This window comes from Meriones unguiculatus, chromosome 8, assembly GCF_030254825.1.
Source record: "Meriones unguiculatus strain TT.TT164.6M chromosome 8, Bangor_MerUng_6.1, whole genome shotgun sequence".
In the NCBI taxonomy this organism is placed as follows: domain Eukaryota; kingdom Metazoa; phylum Chordata; class Mammalia; order Rodentia; family Muridae; genus Meriones; species Meriones unguiculatus.
Genome location: NC_083356.1, coordinates 12,721,851 through 12,735,726, shown reverse-complemented (window position 1 = coordinate 12,735,726; position 13,876 = coordinate 12,721,851). Strand labels below are relative to the sequence as shown.

At 39.8% G+C, this 13,876-nt stretch overlaps 1 pseudogene; it reads right to left on the bottom strand.

Annotated features, from left to right (window-relative positions):
* Positions 1-12,797: 12,797 nt before the first annotated feature.
* Positions 12,798-13,432, bottom strand: LOC110565425 (peptidyl-prolyl cis-trans isomerase A-like; annotated as a pseudogene).
* Positions 13,433-13,876: the final 444 nt, after the last annotated feature.

Below are 13,876 nucleotides of genomic sequence, written 5' to 3'. Positions count from 1 at the left end.
ATGGCCCATTAAGCAATGCTTAGAGCATTCTACTGATTTCCTGACAGAAATCCCCAAAGTCCACATTCCTCCAAACACAAGCATGGTCAGGCCTCTCACGGCGATTCTCCAGTCCCTGTACCAACTCCTGTCTCAGTCGGGATTTCTAATGCTGTGATGAGATATCATGACCTCTGCAACTCTAATAAAGGAACATATAAGTGGGGCTGGCTTCAAGTTGCATAGGTTTAGTCCATTATCATCATGGAGGGAAGCATGGCAGTATGCAGGCAGACATGGTGATGGAGAAGGAGCTGCATCTTGAGTTCTACATCTTGATCCATAGGCAGCGGAAGGAGTACGATGAACATGGCAGCTTTTCTCACAGTTCTGGGGCCTGGCAGTGCAAGATCAACGTGTTAATTGATACTGTTCCCTCTGAAATCATTTCTTTGCCTTGCCTTTCCTCTGTGTCCTTATCTGAAATCATTTCTTTGCCTTGCCTTTCCTCTGTGTCCTTACACAGTTCTTTTGTTGTTTTTGTTTTGTTTTCTACTCTACTCTCTGATATCATTTAAATGTAAATCATTTTGCAGGCCTGTCTCTAAATATTGCAGTTGTGGTCTGGGTTCTTGGGCCTACAACTTCAACATACAAGTTTAGAGGGGTATAAATGGGTCCTTATACTATTAGGATAAATGGCTTCATGCCAACTCAAGTCAGCAAGTAACAAATTCACTATAGATTAGAACTATAACGTCAGTAGAAATTATTGTGGTTTTGGTGACAAATAAGCAATGGATAATGAAATAGAAAAGGAGGCAAAAGTTTCATTTTATTTGCTATTTGTTTTTTAGACAGCATTTTGTCATGTAGCCAGCCTGGACTTGAACTCATGCTTATCCTGTGTCTGTCAGACTCCCAGGTGCTATGCTGGCATATGCACCCCAGCCTACCTGGACCCAAGAAACAGATTCTTGAATTAGACATTACCTTTTCCCTTCCGAGGAGAGAAAAATGTTATTGCTGTTCGGTAAGCAGGAGAATATCACAGTGTTACCAACAAACTTCCTACAAAGAACAACCACCCCAGAATTTGCTATTTCTGTCAGCTACTTTAAGCTGAGGGTAATTAAACATTTTAGACTAGAGGGAAAAAAAGCAATTAACTTGAGATATGGATGTGCTTATCTCTCTTTTTAAATACTTTTGGAAATAGCAAGTGATATATTATCTCTGTAAGACATCTTTTCTAATCATCTTTCATCCAAATAAAGCAAAGAAAACAAGTTAAAAACTCAGTGTGCAGATAAAGGAATATCATGGGGCAGAAGTTTTTTTTTTTCCTGTGGTAAAATCAGGAAAGATCTAAATATAAAAGCACATAAAATTACAGCCGAATGTTTTAAAATATTTGTCACCATATTAGTGATGACACCAGGTGCCAACACCCATATCCTTAGCCCCAACACATGACTGTAGTCATAAGAATCCTCAATTACTTTTTCCTCCTTTATGGAGAGATATAGGATTGAAAGTAGCAGGTATTGGAAACACCTTATTTTTTTACATATACTTCTTTAATATTCCAGTAGGTAAAGCTGGAGGAAGGGAGACATTATACAGAGATTAACAGAACCTGTTTATTTTCAAAATTATTTAATTGCCAAATCAAGACTAACTTTATGTGAGGCAATTTCTTCACTTTTCTTTGTGTTTTTAAGCTGGGAAATATTCCCATTAAGTAACGTAAGTTAATCTTTACCATGATATTCATGCAAGACAGTGACAGAGAAACACTCAGACTGCTGCAATGGTCTGGAATGGAAAAAAAAAAAAGCAAAAGGCTCCTTTGCCTGGGCCAGATAAAGGGAGAACTTCCAACACAGGAAACCATGGCTATCAGGAGCACTAAAGCTGCCAACACAGGAAACTCATGGCTATAGGGAGCGCTGCCACCACAGTAGGCTCATGGCTACGGCTTCTCCCTCGGCATTTTGCTATCTTATCTACAGTTTAAAGATTTGCAGGTTCATGTTGTTTATACCCTTCTTCTACTTAAAACGAAGTAAGAACATTTGTAAAATTACCTTCAAAACTTCCTAAATTAGCTCAAATATGTTGTGAGGAGAAGGCTTTCCAGATGAGCTTAACAGATGTCTCACAAAATTGCAGCGTTTGGGTGGAAGCGCCAGAGATTTATACTGGTCCCTGAAGATTAATAAGAGCCTAGTCGCTCGTGAGGAATGGACTAACTGATATGTAGCCTGAGAAGCAGAAATGTCACATTCCCAACAAAGGGAAAGGTTTAGCTGGCTTGTCCTTTTTCTTTAGCTTTCTCCCCCCTCTCCAACTCCCTCTCACCTCCCTCCCTCTTCTCTTCCTGGAGAGATGGCTCAGTGGTTAAGAGAACTGACTTCCCTTGCAGAAGACTCAGTTTTGGTTTCCAGCACCCACATGGTGGCTCATAACTGTTTGTAACTCCAGTTTCAGGGGTATGACACCTTCTTCTGGCCTCCACAGCAATCTGGCACACAATCTGGTATACAGATATACACCCAGGCAAAACACCCATAAACATAAAAAATTAGAAAGACTAAAGCCTAGCTTGCAAAATCTGACTACATGAGAAGTACAAGCCATAGTAATGTTGGTTATGTTGTTGTTTTGTTTGAAAGGCAAATTAAACTTAAATAGGCCTAGTACCAATAGGGAAATGGACTGAATACATAGATTTAAATGATCTCAAGGCTTATTATCAACTTGGTTACAAGGTCTGGACAAAGCTTAGTTTCTGAAGGTAAGTGTTAATTTCAGTAAAAGCTATTTCTTCCCTTCCTCCTTCCTACTATCCTTTCCTCCCTCCCTTCCTACTCCCTCCCTCTCTCCCTTCCTTCCTTTCTTTCTTTTTCCCCACTACACTTTCTTTCCCTTATTTACTTCCTTCATTCTCCGCTCTCCCTTCCTTCCTTCCTCCTTTATCCCTCCTTCCTTCCTTCTTCCCTCCCCCTCTCCTTTCCCCTTCCATTTCCCTCTCCTTTTCCCTCCCTCCCTCTTTTCTCCTCTTTCTCTGTGGGGAAGGTCGACGTAAGCCGTTTGGAGGCCCATGGAGAATGGCAAGTGAATATCAGCAACTCCTAAGAGTCCTGGAAAGGTCCTGATCCACTGCACACAGTGTTGATCCACTAGAGACTCCTAGCACAGGAGTGAAGCCTCAAAATGGATCCCAGGCTAGGACTGTGACTGCTTCCCCTTCTTTACAGAAGTCTCCTAAGGTGACCTTGCCCCATCCCCAATCTCCCACATTCCTTATAGTCACACCAACCTGGTTGGTTGTTACTGGTGCTTGAGGCTAGCATGGGATGGTCTGATGGGCCTTTCATTTAAAGGCTGTTACACTGGACAATAAAGTTAGATCTGTGCCTTTGAGTCTCGGCTCCGGAGTCTGAGTCCTGGGAGTCTGCGTAGGCTCTGACGTCACTCACCCCCTTTCTCTCTGTTCCTGATCCCCACTACTTCCCTCCCTACTTCCCTTTCTTTCTTTCTCCTTTTAATAGAACTTGTAGAGCTTCCACTAACCTTTTAGTTTTGGAATAAATCCATTAAAGTTGTGATACAGAATCAGCACAGTTCTGTTTATCATCTGTGGCTCTACCCACAGCGGTCTATCTGAGTGGATGAACTGACCATGGCAAGTAGAGTCTTTTAATATCCAGTTTAACTTTCTGGTAAGACAGAACTACAGCAGAAAAGCATATTCTGCTTTGGCTTCTAACAGTTCACGAGACCCAGTCTCACTGGCAGAATCTAAGTGTCCCCCAAGTGCTAGCATGAGTAGCATGAGTGACAAAGGCAGCTGGGTAAGTTCTCATGCTTGTCCAGCCACGTGCATGAACTGGTGAGACCTTATATCTAACTCCTTACCTTCTTAGCATTCTTCCGTAGAAGTGCAGTAACCAGGACAATGACTGGCTGTGGAGGAAACAAAATCGCTTTTCTAGAATGAGTTTCCTTGCAGAATATTGTTTCCATGTGTTTGTTTATTTTAACATCTCTTCAAGGGGCAATCTGTTAAAGATTACTTTTCAAAACATTCTATTGTGCGAGTTAACATTTCCTGTCTTGCTGATGTACACAACCATAGCATGGGTATATGAAAAAATAACAGCTCTTGGTCTGCACTGATGAAATGTGACATATATTGCGTTTGAATGAGCTGTAACATGCCCCTGTTAAATCTGCTGCAGTCTGTTGGCTAAATCAAGCTGTGAGTTGTAAACTGCACGACCTCCCTCTTAGAGTTCTCAAAATGCACCTGCTGTGTAACCAAGGACTGTGACCACAGCAAGAGAGAGCTGTAAGCTACAGTATCCTCCCACCCAAACTCATGTCTCCAAAATGCATGACACAGCTGTGGAGATCTCTCTCTGTCAATCTCTTTCCTTCCCCCTCCCTCCCTCCCTCCCTCCTTTTCCCTTTCCCCCCTCCTCTTTCCCCCTGCTTTCTTGTTCTCTCCTCTCTTTGTTGATTTCAATCCAGAATTCACTAAGCACCATGGACTTTGTGTTACGGCTTTTCCAGTTTCTTTAAGTATTAAGTATTAGCCTATTGCCCAAGAACACTTGTACCTGTGTGTGTGTTATAACCAACAGGATTTCCCACTGCAGAGGTCATGTTGTTTCCTTTGTGATAATTAAAAACACATAGAATACTAGCTGCATTGACTACTGAGGGTTCAAAGATTTATGCTGCCCATCATGTACCGTAGTCTGTACTAATTTTTAATTAGCCACAGGAGGCCCACTCACAATGGTGCACTTTTGCCCACTCAAAAATAGTCTGCCCTTTCTTTCTCAATTATGAGTTATGAAGTTCCTGAATACTATGCTACTAGGCCAATAGTAATTTTAGCATCAAGATATAGACAGGTTTTTTTCTAAGTCAAAATATAGGCTACAAGTATTAAATGAACAACAACAAACGTTAAAATCTGCATAGCATGAAATTTCAGAAAAATAAAACCTCATTCAAATAGAGATAATGTCCCTAAATAAAAAAGTTCTGATTCTCATGTTCATTAAAGTCTAGATTTGATTGACTGTGGTAGAAGACATTGTTGCTTGAGATATTTGCTTTCTGTAAAAGGACTCTTTAACTTATAATTCTAAATTTAAAATTAAATATGTAAATACTCCCATAAAGCTCAGGAATAATAACGTACGATGCATAAATGACATATTTAATATAGGTTTCTGGCCTCCCAGAAAAGCTCATTTGATTTTAAAATGTTATTACACTATTTGGGATGAAAAAAATTAGTAAGGGGAACTAAACCTAACAAATGTGTTATTTATTGTATCTTACACTTATGTCCCAAGTTTTCTCCATAAATATGGCAAAATGCCACCCTTTGTTCCTTCATGAGGTTGGGACAGCAGACAGCGGGCTTTGAACTTTCTCCTTCCAAGGGCTCATTAAGCTTCATGCTGTCTAATTCCTGTGACTTTTTTTAAAACTTTGTTTATTGTAAATTCTTTTTTTTTTTTGATCTTTTCTTTCTTTCCCTTTTTTTTTTTTTTTTTTTTTTTTTGAGACAGGCTTCTTTGTGTAGCCCTGGCTGTCCTGGGAACTCACTCTGTAGACCAGGCTGGCCTCGAACTCACAGAGATCCACCTGTCTCTGCCTCCTGAGAGCTGGGATTGAATGTGTGCACCACCACTGCCTGGCTTTCAATTCTTGATAAACCTAATACTGTCTTACTGCCGATTTTCTCTAATCTCTGTGGCAAATTATTAATAGTAAGTTTAAGGCTCACAGTTAAGTAAAAGTCAGGAGTTTATTAAGTATATGACAATAAAAGTCTATTTTATCATTAACATGCATAAAAGCAAAGCTGAAATTTTATAACATTCATACAAACTCATGGTGTCATTTATAGATTAAAGAAATATAAGCAGATAGGTCGATATAGCTTTAAATCCTAATTGTATAAATGAACTGTGGGATACACTTCACTACGCTGGTAATTGTGGCCGGACCCTACAGCAGGGAGTTAGGTTGAATCCGAGGTGGGGGCAGGGCGCTACACTTCCCTACACCTCGCTATACATTAGTCTCAGGATAGAGTGTAGTTGGATAAATTTTATGTTAAAATTCATCGTTAAAACAATGCCAAAGTTCTCCAGTAGGCACAGTGGTGTTCCAGCCTGAGTGGCGAGTCCTCTGTCCTCCTGGCCTACACTTCACTTTATCTATCTATCTATCTATCTATCTATCTATCTATCTATCTATCTATCATCTATCTTTTCATTTCTGCATTATTCCTATTGTTTTCCCAATGGTTGAAGTACTGCTGAAAACCGAGTACCACCTCTTTCTCGTCTTTATTTCCAGGGAATTGTCTTCTTGTCATAGTTATCTGTGTTTTTACTTTTCATATAATTATAAGCTTTTTCAAGATAGAAATTGGTTTAGAGAATCCTATATACCTCATACCTAGTACTTGTCAAAAAAAATGCACAGAGGTGATGTCAGTTTTTTGTTCGATTTTATTGCTTGGGTTAATTTTTAACATTATTAGTAAGGATTAATAAAATTGTGATTTAATAATAAAGCGCTTTAGTGTATTGCTCTTAAGAAGGAAGAACCTACCAGGTAAAATATTTTTGAATTTTCAAATCTTTTGTTTATATAGTAATCCTGGTTGCTTTTAAGAGCACTTCCACAATAATAATTCCCATCGACAGCAACACTCAAATAAATTATTTATTAAGGGAAATAATTTCACAAGATATAAAGATACAACATCAATTAAAAGCTGGTTTCTGTAACAATAATTTTTTCCAGGGGGTTCACTACTCCTAACTTTTGCTTCTTAAGATCTATGTTAAGACTTCTCAGTTCCCGAATAGAAAACACAGAGACCTATTAGATTTATGATAAGTCTTAAAGCACTAGAGCTGGGCAGATATCAACCCTCTAAGCTGTTTGCTATTTCCCAGAATTACTTTCGGTAATTCTTCCTGACTGTACTGCTTCTGCTCCATCCTCATGATCATGTGCTCATGGTTCACACAGCCCCACGGAGACTTCCTTCCTCTCTGACTTCTCCTCCTGCTCCATCTTCTGCTTCTTCTTCTCCTCCCTCCTCTGCCTCCTGGTTCCTCCTGAGACCCCAAGCCTGGGAACCAAAACTCTGCCTACTTCTCTTCTTCTCTTCTGCTCAGCTATAGGCTGTCAGCAACTTTATTTAACCAGTCAGAGAATACTGACGAGCAAGGCTGACACACCATTGCTGGTGTATGTCAGAATGTGTTCCTCTGAGGTGCAGCCAGATCTTTGGGGCCAGCATTTACATTTGAAGACATAGCGCCAGACCAACCTTAAACAAGTTTCACAAAGGAAATGTTATTTCCAATATTAATTATAACAGATAGTATAATTTAGACATGATGAAAATTGTTAAAATGATTTTATTATATTAATTAAAATTCCATTAAAACATTATAAAGCTACTCATAAATTCATTTGATCCCTGTTTTCCTCTCAGGAAAGATTGGTTATATTATAACTTGGGCTTTTCCTTCTATTGTGCTAAGTTTTGGGTCATTTTTTATTGAGTGTTACTTTACAATATTTCATGGGTAGTAGATTTTTTCCTTAATGTGTTTCTGAAAAAAGTGAGGTTATTGTAAGACTTGGCAGATTTTTTTCTCTTGTGCTAAAAGCTTTATTTTGCTTTTACATCAGAATTATATAAACATAATGTCATTAAAGTATTTCTCAGTGGAAGCAACTAATAAGTGTCTAATGAAATTAGATGTAGTTACTGTAATATCTTTATGATTTTTTTCTTGGTTCTTAGATTTTAAGTGTTATAATATCAAAGTTGAAAGAAACTCTGTAGGGATTTTGTTTCAGTAATCTTCCAGGGACAGAAATCTGTTTATCTTTTTAGTTATGCAGCTTGTGTTTTTATATTTATGTTGGTCGTCATTTAGAATTGTTTATTTCTAGAGGTGGTCCCCCCTTTAAACATTTTATTTATTTTAGTCCATTTTATATTTGAAACAATGCTGTTTGGACTCCCCTCTTTTATGTCAGCCATTCAAATAGCCAAAGGTAACTCTTGTTTTTTTTTTTTTTTCTTTTATTTTTATGTCCCGTCTTCAGTCACTTCACCTTCACATTTGAGAAGACTTCTTTTTAGAAGGGATATTCAGAGTCAGATGTAAAATTTCAGATGTCTTCTAGGCAGAAGAAGCTCAGTAGGATCATGGCTTTATGCCGCAAAATGGTTGTTCAGTTATCAGTGTTGAACTAGTGAGCAATGGTATCCACGTTCCTCTTTTTGTTAACTATGTGATGCTTTATTGACTTTGATATTAAATACATACAACAACTGGCCTTTAAATTATAGATTGTTGAAGCTTGAAATTAGGAATTAGTCAAACCTTTCTATTCCTATTAAAAAATTTGAGACAAGGTCTTAATATGTAGCCCATGCTGGCCTAGAAGTCACCATGCAGACTTGCCTGCCCTTGAACTTAGAGATGTCTACCTGACTCTGATTCCTAGGTGCTGAGATTAAAGGCACGTGTTTCCATGCAGGACTCAAATTTATTTTAATTTAGTTTTTGCCATGTTCCTTCTGAATTTGAGTTAATAATTTTTAACCTATGTGCTGTATATATACTTAACAATGCTATCAATTAAATCACTGGAGTGGAAGCTGGAACAGTTAAGAGAGTGGGCTTTTTGTATCTTGAAATTTAACTTGCAATCTGGTTTTTCCAACAAAGTTTGTGATGTTTAGCAGCCTGCTTCACTTCTCTTGCTGTTATTATGGAAAGCAGGATAGATGGTTACACCTAATAGACATATAAGAATCAGAAGAGGGACAGCAAGCTGTCTCAGCAGATAATGGCATGTGATCTGCAAGCTCGGTGACATGAGTCAGCAGAATCCATGTAAAGGTGAAGGGTACACACCCTTCGGGGATGAACATGTGGGTCACTCTTCCAGGGAGAGACCCAAGACCTGCTGAAGTGCTTGGTATTGGTGGAGGAAATACAGAACCGGTAGTAGAGGAAAGAAGTTACAAATACCAGCCAAGGCCATGAGACCAGCTGCAGAGAGAAGGATTATAATTTACCATGGATGTTTCTGTCAGACATTGTTAAGAATGTGTTTGTTCAGGTATTTGTGTCTTCTTTCCTCGATTCGTTTATCATGTAATGTAACATTAGTTAAGAAAATACCAGTAGTTATCATATTTAAGCTTGAGGTACTTAAAGAATGTCCCTCAGGGGACACTGGCACACATTCTAAGTTTATAATGCATTTATGGTTGTACAAGTGACAGTGATATCATGGTAGGTGAAATTATGACCTGGGTTAAATATATGATGCATTTGTGATTGTACATGGGATAGTAATATCATGTTAAGCACCTTATGACCTGGTTATTGTTTTTCTTTGGAAAGTAAGCATGACTTAAGGAGATATTATTGTGTGTCAAGTTGACAAGGGGTAGATTTATGATGGCAATTATTGATTGTCAACTTGGCTGCACCCAAGCAGCTGAGTACACCTGTGAGGGATTTTTTTTCTTAATAAAATTATTTGAAGTGGAAAGACCCATTTAAAAAAAAAACTTTTATGGATTTGTTAATTTCACATCATGCACCCCAATTTCATTCATCTCTCTGCCCCTTCATATTTACCCTCTTGCCTTTGCAACCTCCTCCCACACAAAAGAAAAGAACAAAAATAAACAAAACAACAACAGCAAAAATCTCACTGTGGAAATTTGGCTGCGTCACATTGTATCGCAAAGTATATCCTTTTGCCCTTTTGCTCAAACAGCTTTACTCACAAATGTTAATTGCAATGAGTCATTGGATTGGTTTGAGGCCTCTGGATTTTGCTACTCTGTCAATACTGGATCGTCACAGGGACTCCTCTTAGATATCCTGTTATTGCCCTGTGTCATGAGGTCCTGCAGATCCAAGTCTGTAGGACTGATGTCTTCACAGGTTCCAGAAGTTCATAGATGGGATGGATGTTTGGGTACACCAACTCAGAGCCCTGGATCTGGGCCTGGGTGGAAGCTGAGCTGGTCAGCTCATCAGCTCTTCTGTTTCTGCACTACCAGTGCGAGCTCTCTCACTTTGCCCAGGCAAGAGTTGACTCTCTCACTCTCTTGCCCTTGAGTTTAGCTCTCCCTAGAGCCCATACCATCAGGGCCAGCTCTCCTGAATACTGCAGCTGTTGAGGAGCAGAGCCAGATCTCCTGTTCTCCCTGTCTTGGAGCCAGCTGCCAGCCACAGGTTGGGGAATACTCACTTTTAATCCAGATCTTCCGTGGTGGGAAGATACACCTTCTTGTGGCAGCCTAGATAAAGGACACGGAAGAAGGAAGCTTGCCTTCTTTGCCTGCTGTGCTCACTGGCAAGTCCATTCCTTCACTGGCTTTAGAGCCTACTTTCAGGAGATTCCGGTATATATTGAAGACTACCTGAAACATCTAGCCTCATGGACTGAGCAGCTTTTGGATTCTTTGACCTTGGTGACAGCATCATTGGACTAGTTCGGCCACAGCCTGAAAACCATCATAATAAATCCCATAGGTGGTGGTTTGACTAGGGATGGCTCCCATATGTGTTTGAATGTGTGGCACTATTAGGAGAGTGTGGCCTTGTTAGAGGAAGTGTGTCACTGTGGAGGTGGGACTTTGAGGTCTTAAATGCTCAAGCTATACCCAAGTGTGAAACAAATCCAGTCTCCTCCATGCTGCCTGCAGATCAAAATGTATCACTCTCAACAACTTCTCTAGCACCATGTCTTCCTGCACACCACCATGCTTCTTGCCATAACATATGGTATAGACTTACCTCTGAAACTGTAAGTCGGCCCTAATTGTTTGCCTTTGTAAGAGCTGTCATGGCCATGGTGTCTCTTCACAGCAATAAAAGCTTAATTAAGACACCATACATATATATGGATTCATTCATATACATATGGATTCATTCACATATATGAATATGTGAATATTCATATACATATAAACGTATATACATGAATATATATACACACATAAGAATATATGTATATATACATATATGTATATATATTCATTCTATAATTTCTGTTCCTCTAAATAAACCTGACTAATGCACACATGTTTATAATTCTAGCACAATGCGAACACTGTCTATATTTAAACACATATTTTCAAAGTCGGATATATCTATCAATCTGTTCATTTTTATTTGCTGAATCATCTACATATCCAGTCATTCATCTGCCTGTCCATACATTTATAATAAGATTTAACAATTTAGAGCAATCAACTTTTCACTTCAAAAGAGTTTTTAATGGTTTGCAGTGTTTGAATGCCTTAAAGAACAAGTGGCTTTCACAGAATAATAGGCATGGTGAGATATTATTTAGGAAAAATATTTGTGATAGAATTTATAGAGAGATAGTCACAAAACAAAACCCTCATATTTTAAAATGTCCTTTACTTTTCTCCCAAACCAACACAGAATGAATGATAATTTTTGTGACATAAAATTCAAATATGGTTTTGTGTGGAAATATACTTTTTATTTCCCAAATTCCAAGAGAAAAAAATTCACAGTTATATTAGTTTCTTTTCTGTTGCTGTGAAACAATACTCTGACAAAGCAACTTAGAGAAGAAACAGGTTGTGTCAGCTCACGGTTAGCCCAGCACCATGGGAAAGCCGAGGTGGGGAGGGACTTAGCGTGGTCTGTCACATGGAATGCACAGTAAAGAGAAAAGAATGCGTGTGTTAGTGCACAGTTGGCCTAGGCCTTTTCGAGCGCTGTTGCCACAGTGCTGGTTTTTTTCTTCTTACACCAGTTAATGTAATTAAGAGAGTTCCTCAAAAACATGCTCAGAGGCCCTTTTAGGATATTCTAGAAAGTCAAGTTGACAATCAAAACTAAGCATCACAACTCTAACCCTTGTCAACCTGACAAACAAATCGCTTTTGAGACCACCTATACCCTTTGTTCCCAAAGGATCAGGTTTATCTCATGATGCAAAATGCAGTTCAACTTTAATGTCCCCACTGACTTAAAAAATTCTAATACTTTATAAGTCCAATATCTTAACTGTGAGCTCCTATAAAATAAAGAACAAGCTATGTACTTCCAACATATAACGGCATGATATAAATATACTGTCTTTGTTTTCTATTGCCGTGCTAAACACCATGACTGTGCTGGCTAGTTTTTTTGTCAACTTAATACAAGCTAGAGTCATTCGAAAGGAGGAACCTTAATTGAGAAAATGTCTCCACAAGATCCTACTGTAGGGCATTTTCTTAATTAGTGGTTTGATGGGGGAGGTCCCAGCCTATTTTGGATGGTGCCATCCCTGGACTGGTGTTTCTGGGTTCTATAAGAAAGCAAGCCATGAGGAGCAAGCTAGTAAGCAGCATTTCTCCATGGCCTCCGCATCAGCCCCTCCCTCCGGATTCTAACCCTGCTTGAGTTTCTGTCCTGATTTCTTTCAGTTGGTGCAGAGACCATGGAGAAATGCTGTTTACTGGCTTGATTTTCATGGCTTGCTCATTCAGCTTTTTTTCCTTATTTACTTTTTGTTCATGATCATAAACTTAATTCTGTAACCCAGGTAGACTTGGAGGGGAATGAGGCGAATATGGAGCCCAAAGAACGTCAGTGAGAGCAGAGATTACAGGCTACTGTGAGCAGCTGGGATGGGAACGCCCTCCTGAGCTACAGAAGGAATGATCCAGTGGTTAAGATGCCCGAAAGTCAAAAGAATTAGAGTTGTTCACAGTCGACTACGGTGATCTTCTTGCTGGTTTTGCCATTCTTGGACCCAAAATGATCCATGGCTGTCAAGACGTTCATGCCTTCTTTCACCTTCCCAAAGACCACATGCTGGCCCTCCAGCCACTCAGGCGTGGCAGTGCAGATTAAAGCAAACTGGGAACTGTTTGTGTCTGGTCCAGCCTTTGCCATGGACAAGATGCCAGGACCCGCATGCTGCAGGATGAAGTTCTCATCCTCACATTTCTCCCTGTAGAGGGACTTGCCACCACTACCATTATGGCATGTGAAGTCACCACCCTGGCATATGAATCCTGGAATAATTCTGTGAAAGGAAAGGAGGAACCTTTCATCCAAATCCTCTCTCTCCAGTGCTCAGAGCTGTCTTTGGAACAGCTGTCTGCAAACAGCTTGAAGGAGAAGTGGCCTAAGGGCTCACCAAAGGCGGAGGTGTTGAAGAACACGGTGGGGCTGACTGACTCTGGATGGTGGGGTTGATCCTGGATGGTGGGGTTGATCCTGGATGGTGGGGTTGACCCTGGATGGTGGGGCTGACTGACCCTGGATGGTGGGGGTTGACCATGGCTGCAGCAAGCGGCAGCAGGGAACAGCAGCATCTGCCTCATTCTGCTTTTTATTCAAGCCAGGACCACCTGCCCAGGGGTGCCCAGGTAGGATTTATGCTGCACAGAAAAGAGTTCGCAGATTTGAAACAGTATCAGGAATTTTCAACATGACAGTGGATAGGAAACCCTAGAAGGCTGCTCAGTTCTGTTCTATTTTGACCAAGGTTCAGTCCCTTGATTTTACAACATCAGAGAACTGACAAGGAGGAAGTGGGCAAATGATGTGCAGTCCAAAATTCAAGCCAGAGCAGAAATAGCAAATCCTATACTTGAATGCAGCACCCAATTTGGAGGTTTCAGAAAGGGAGAAAAGAGACAGATGTCAGAATGGAACATTTAGAGTTCCAGCACTGCAGGACTAAATGTCTTCAGAGTAAAGGGGATCCAGCTGTGAAGACAGAGCTTGTACAGCATGGAATTTAAATTTTTGGGAGGAAAAAAAAA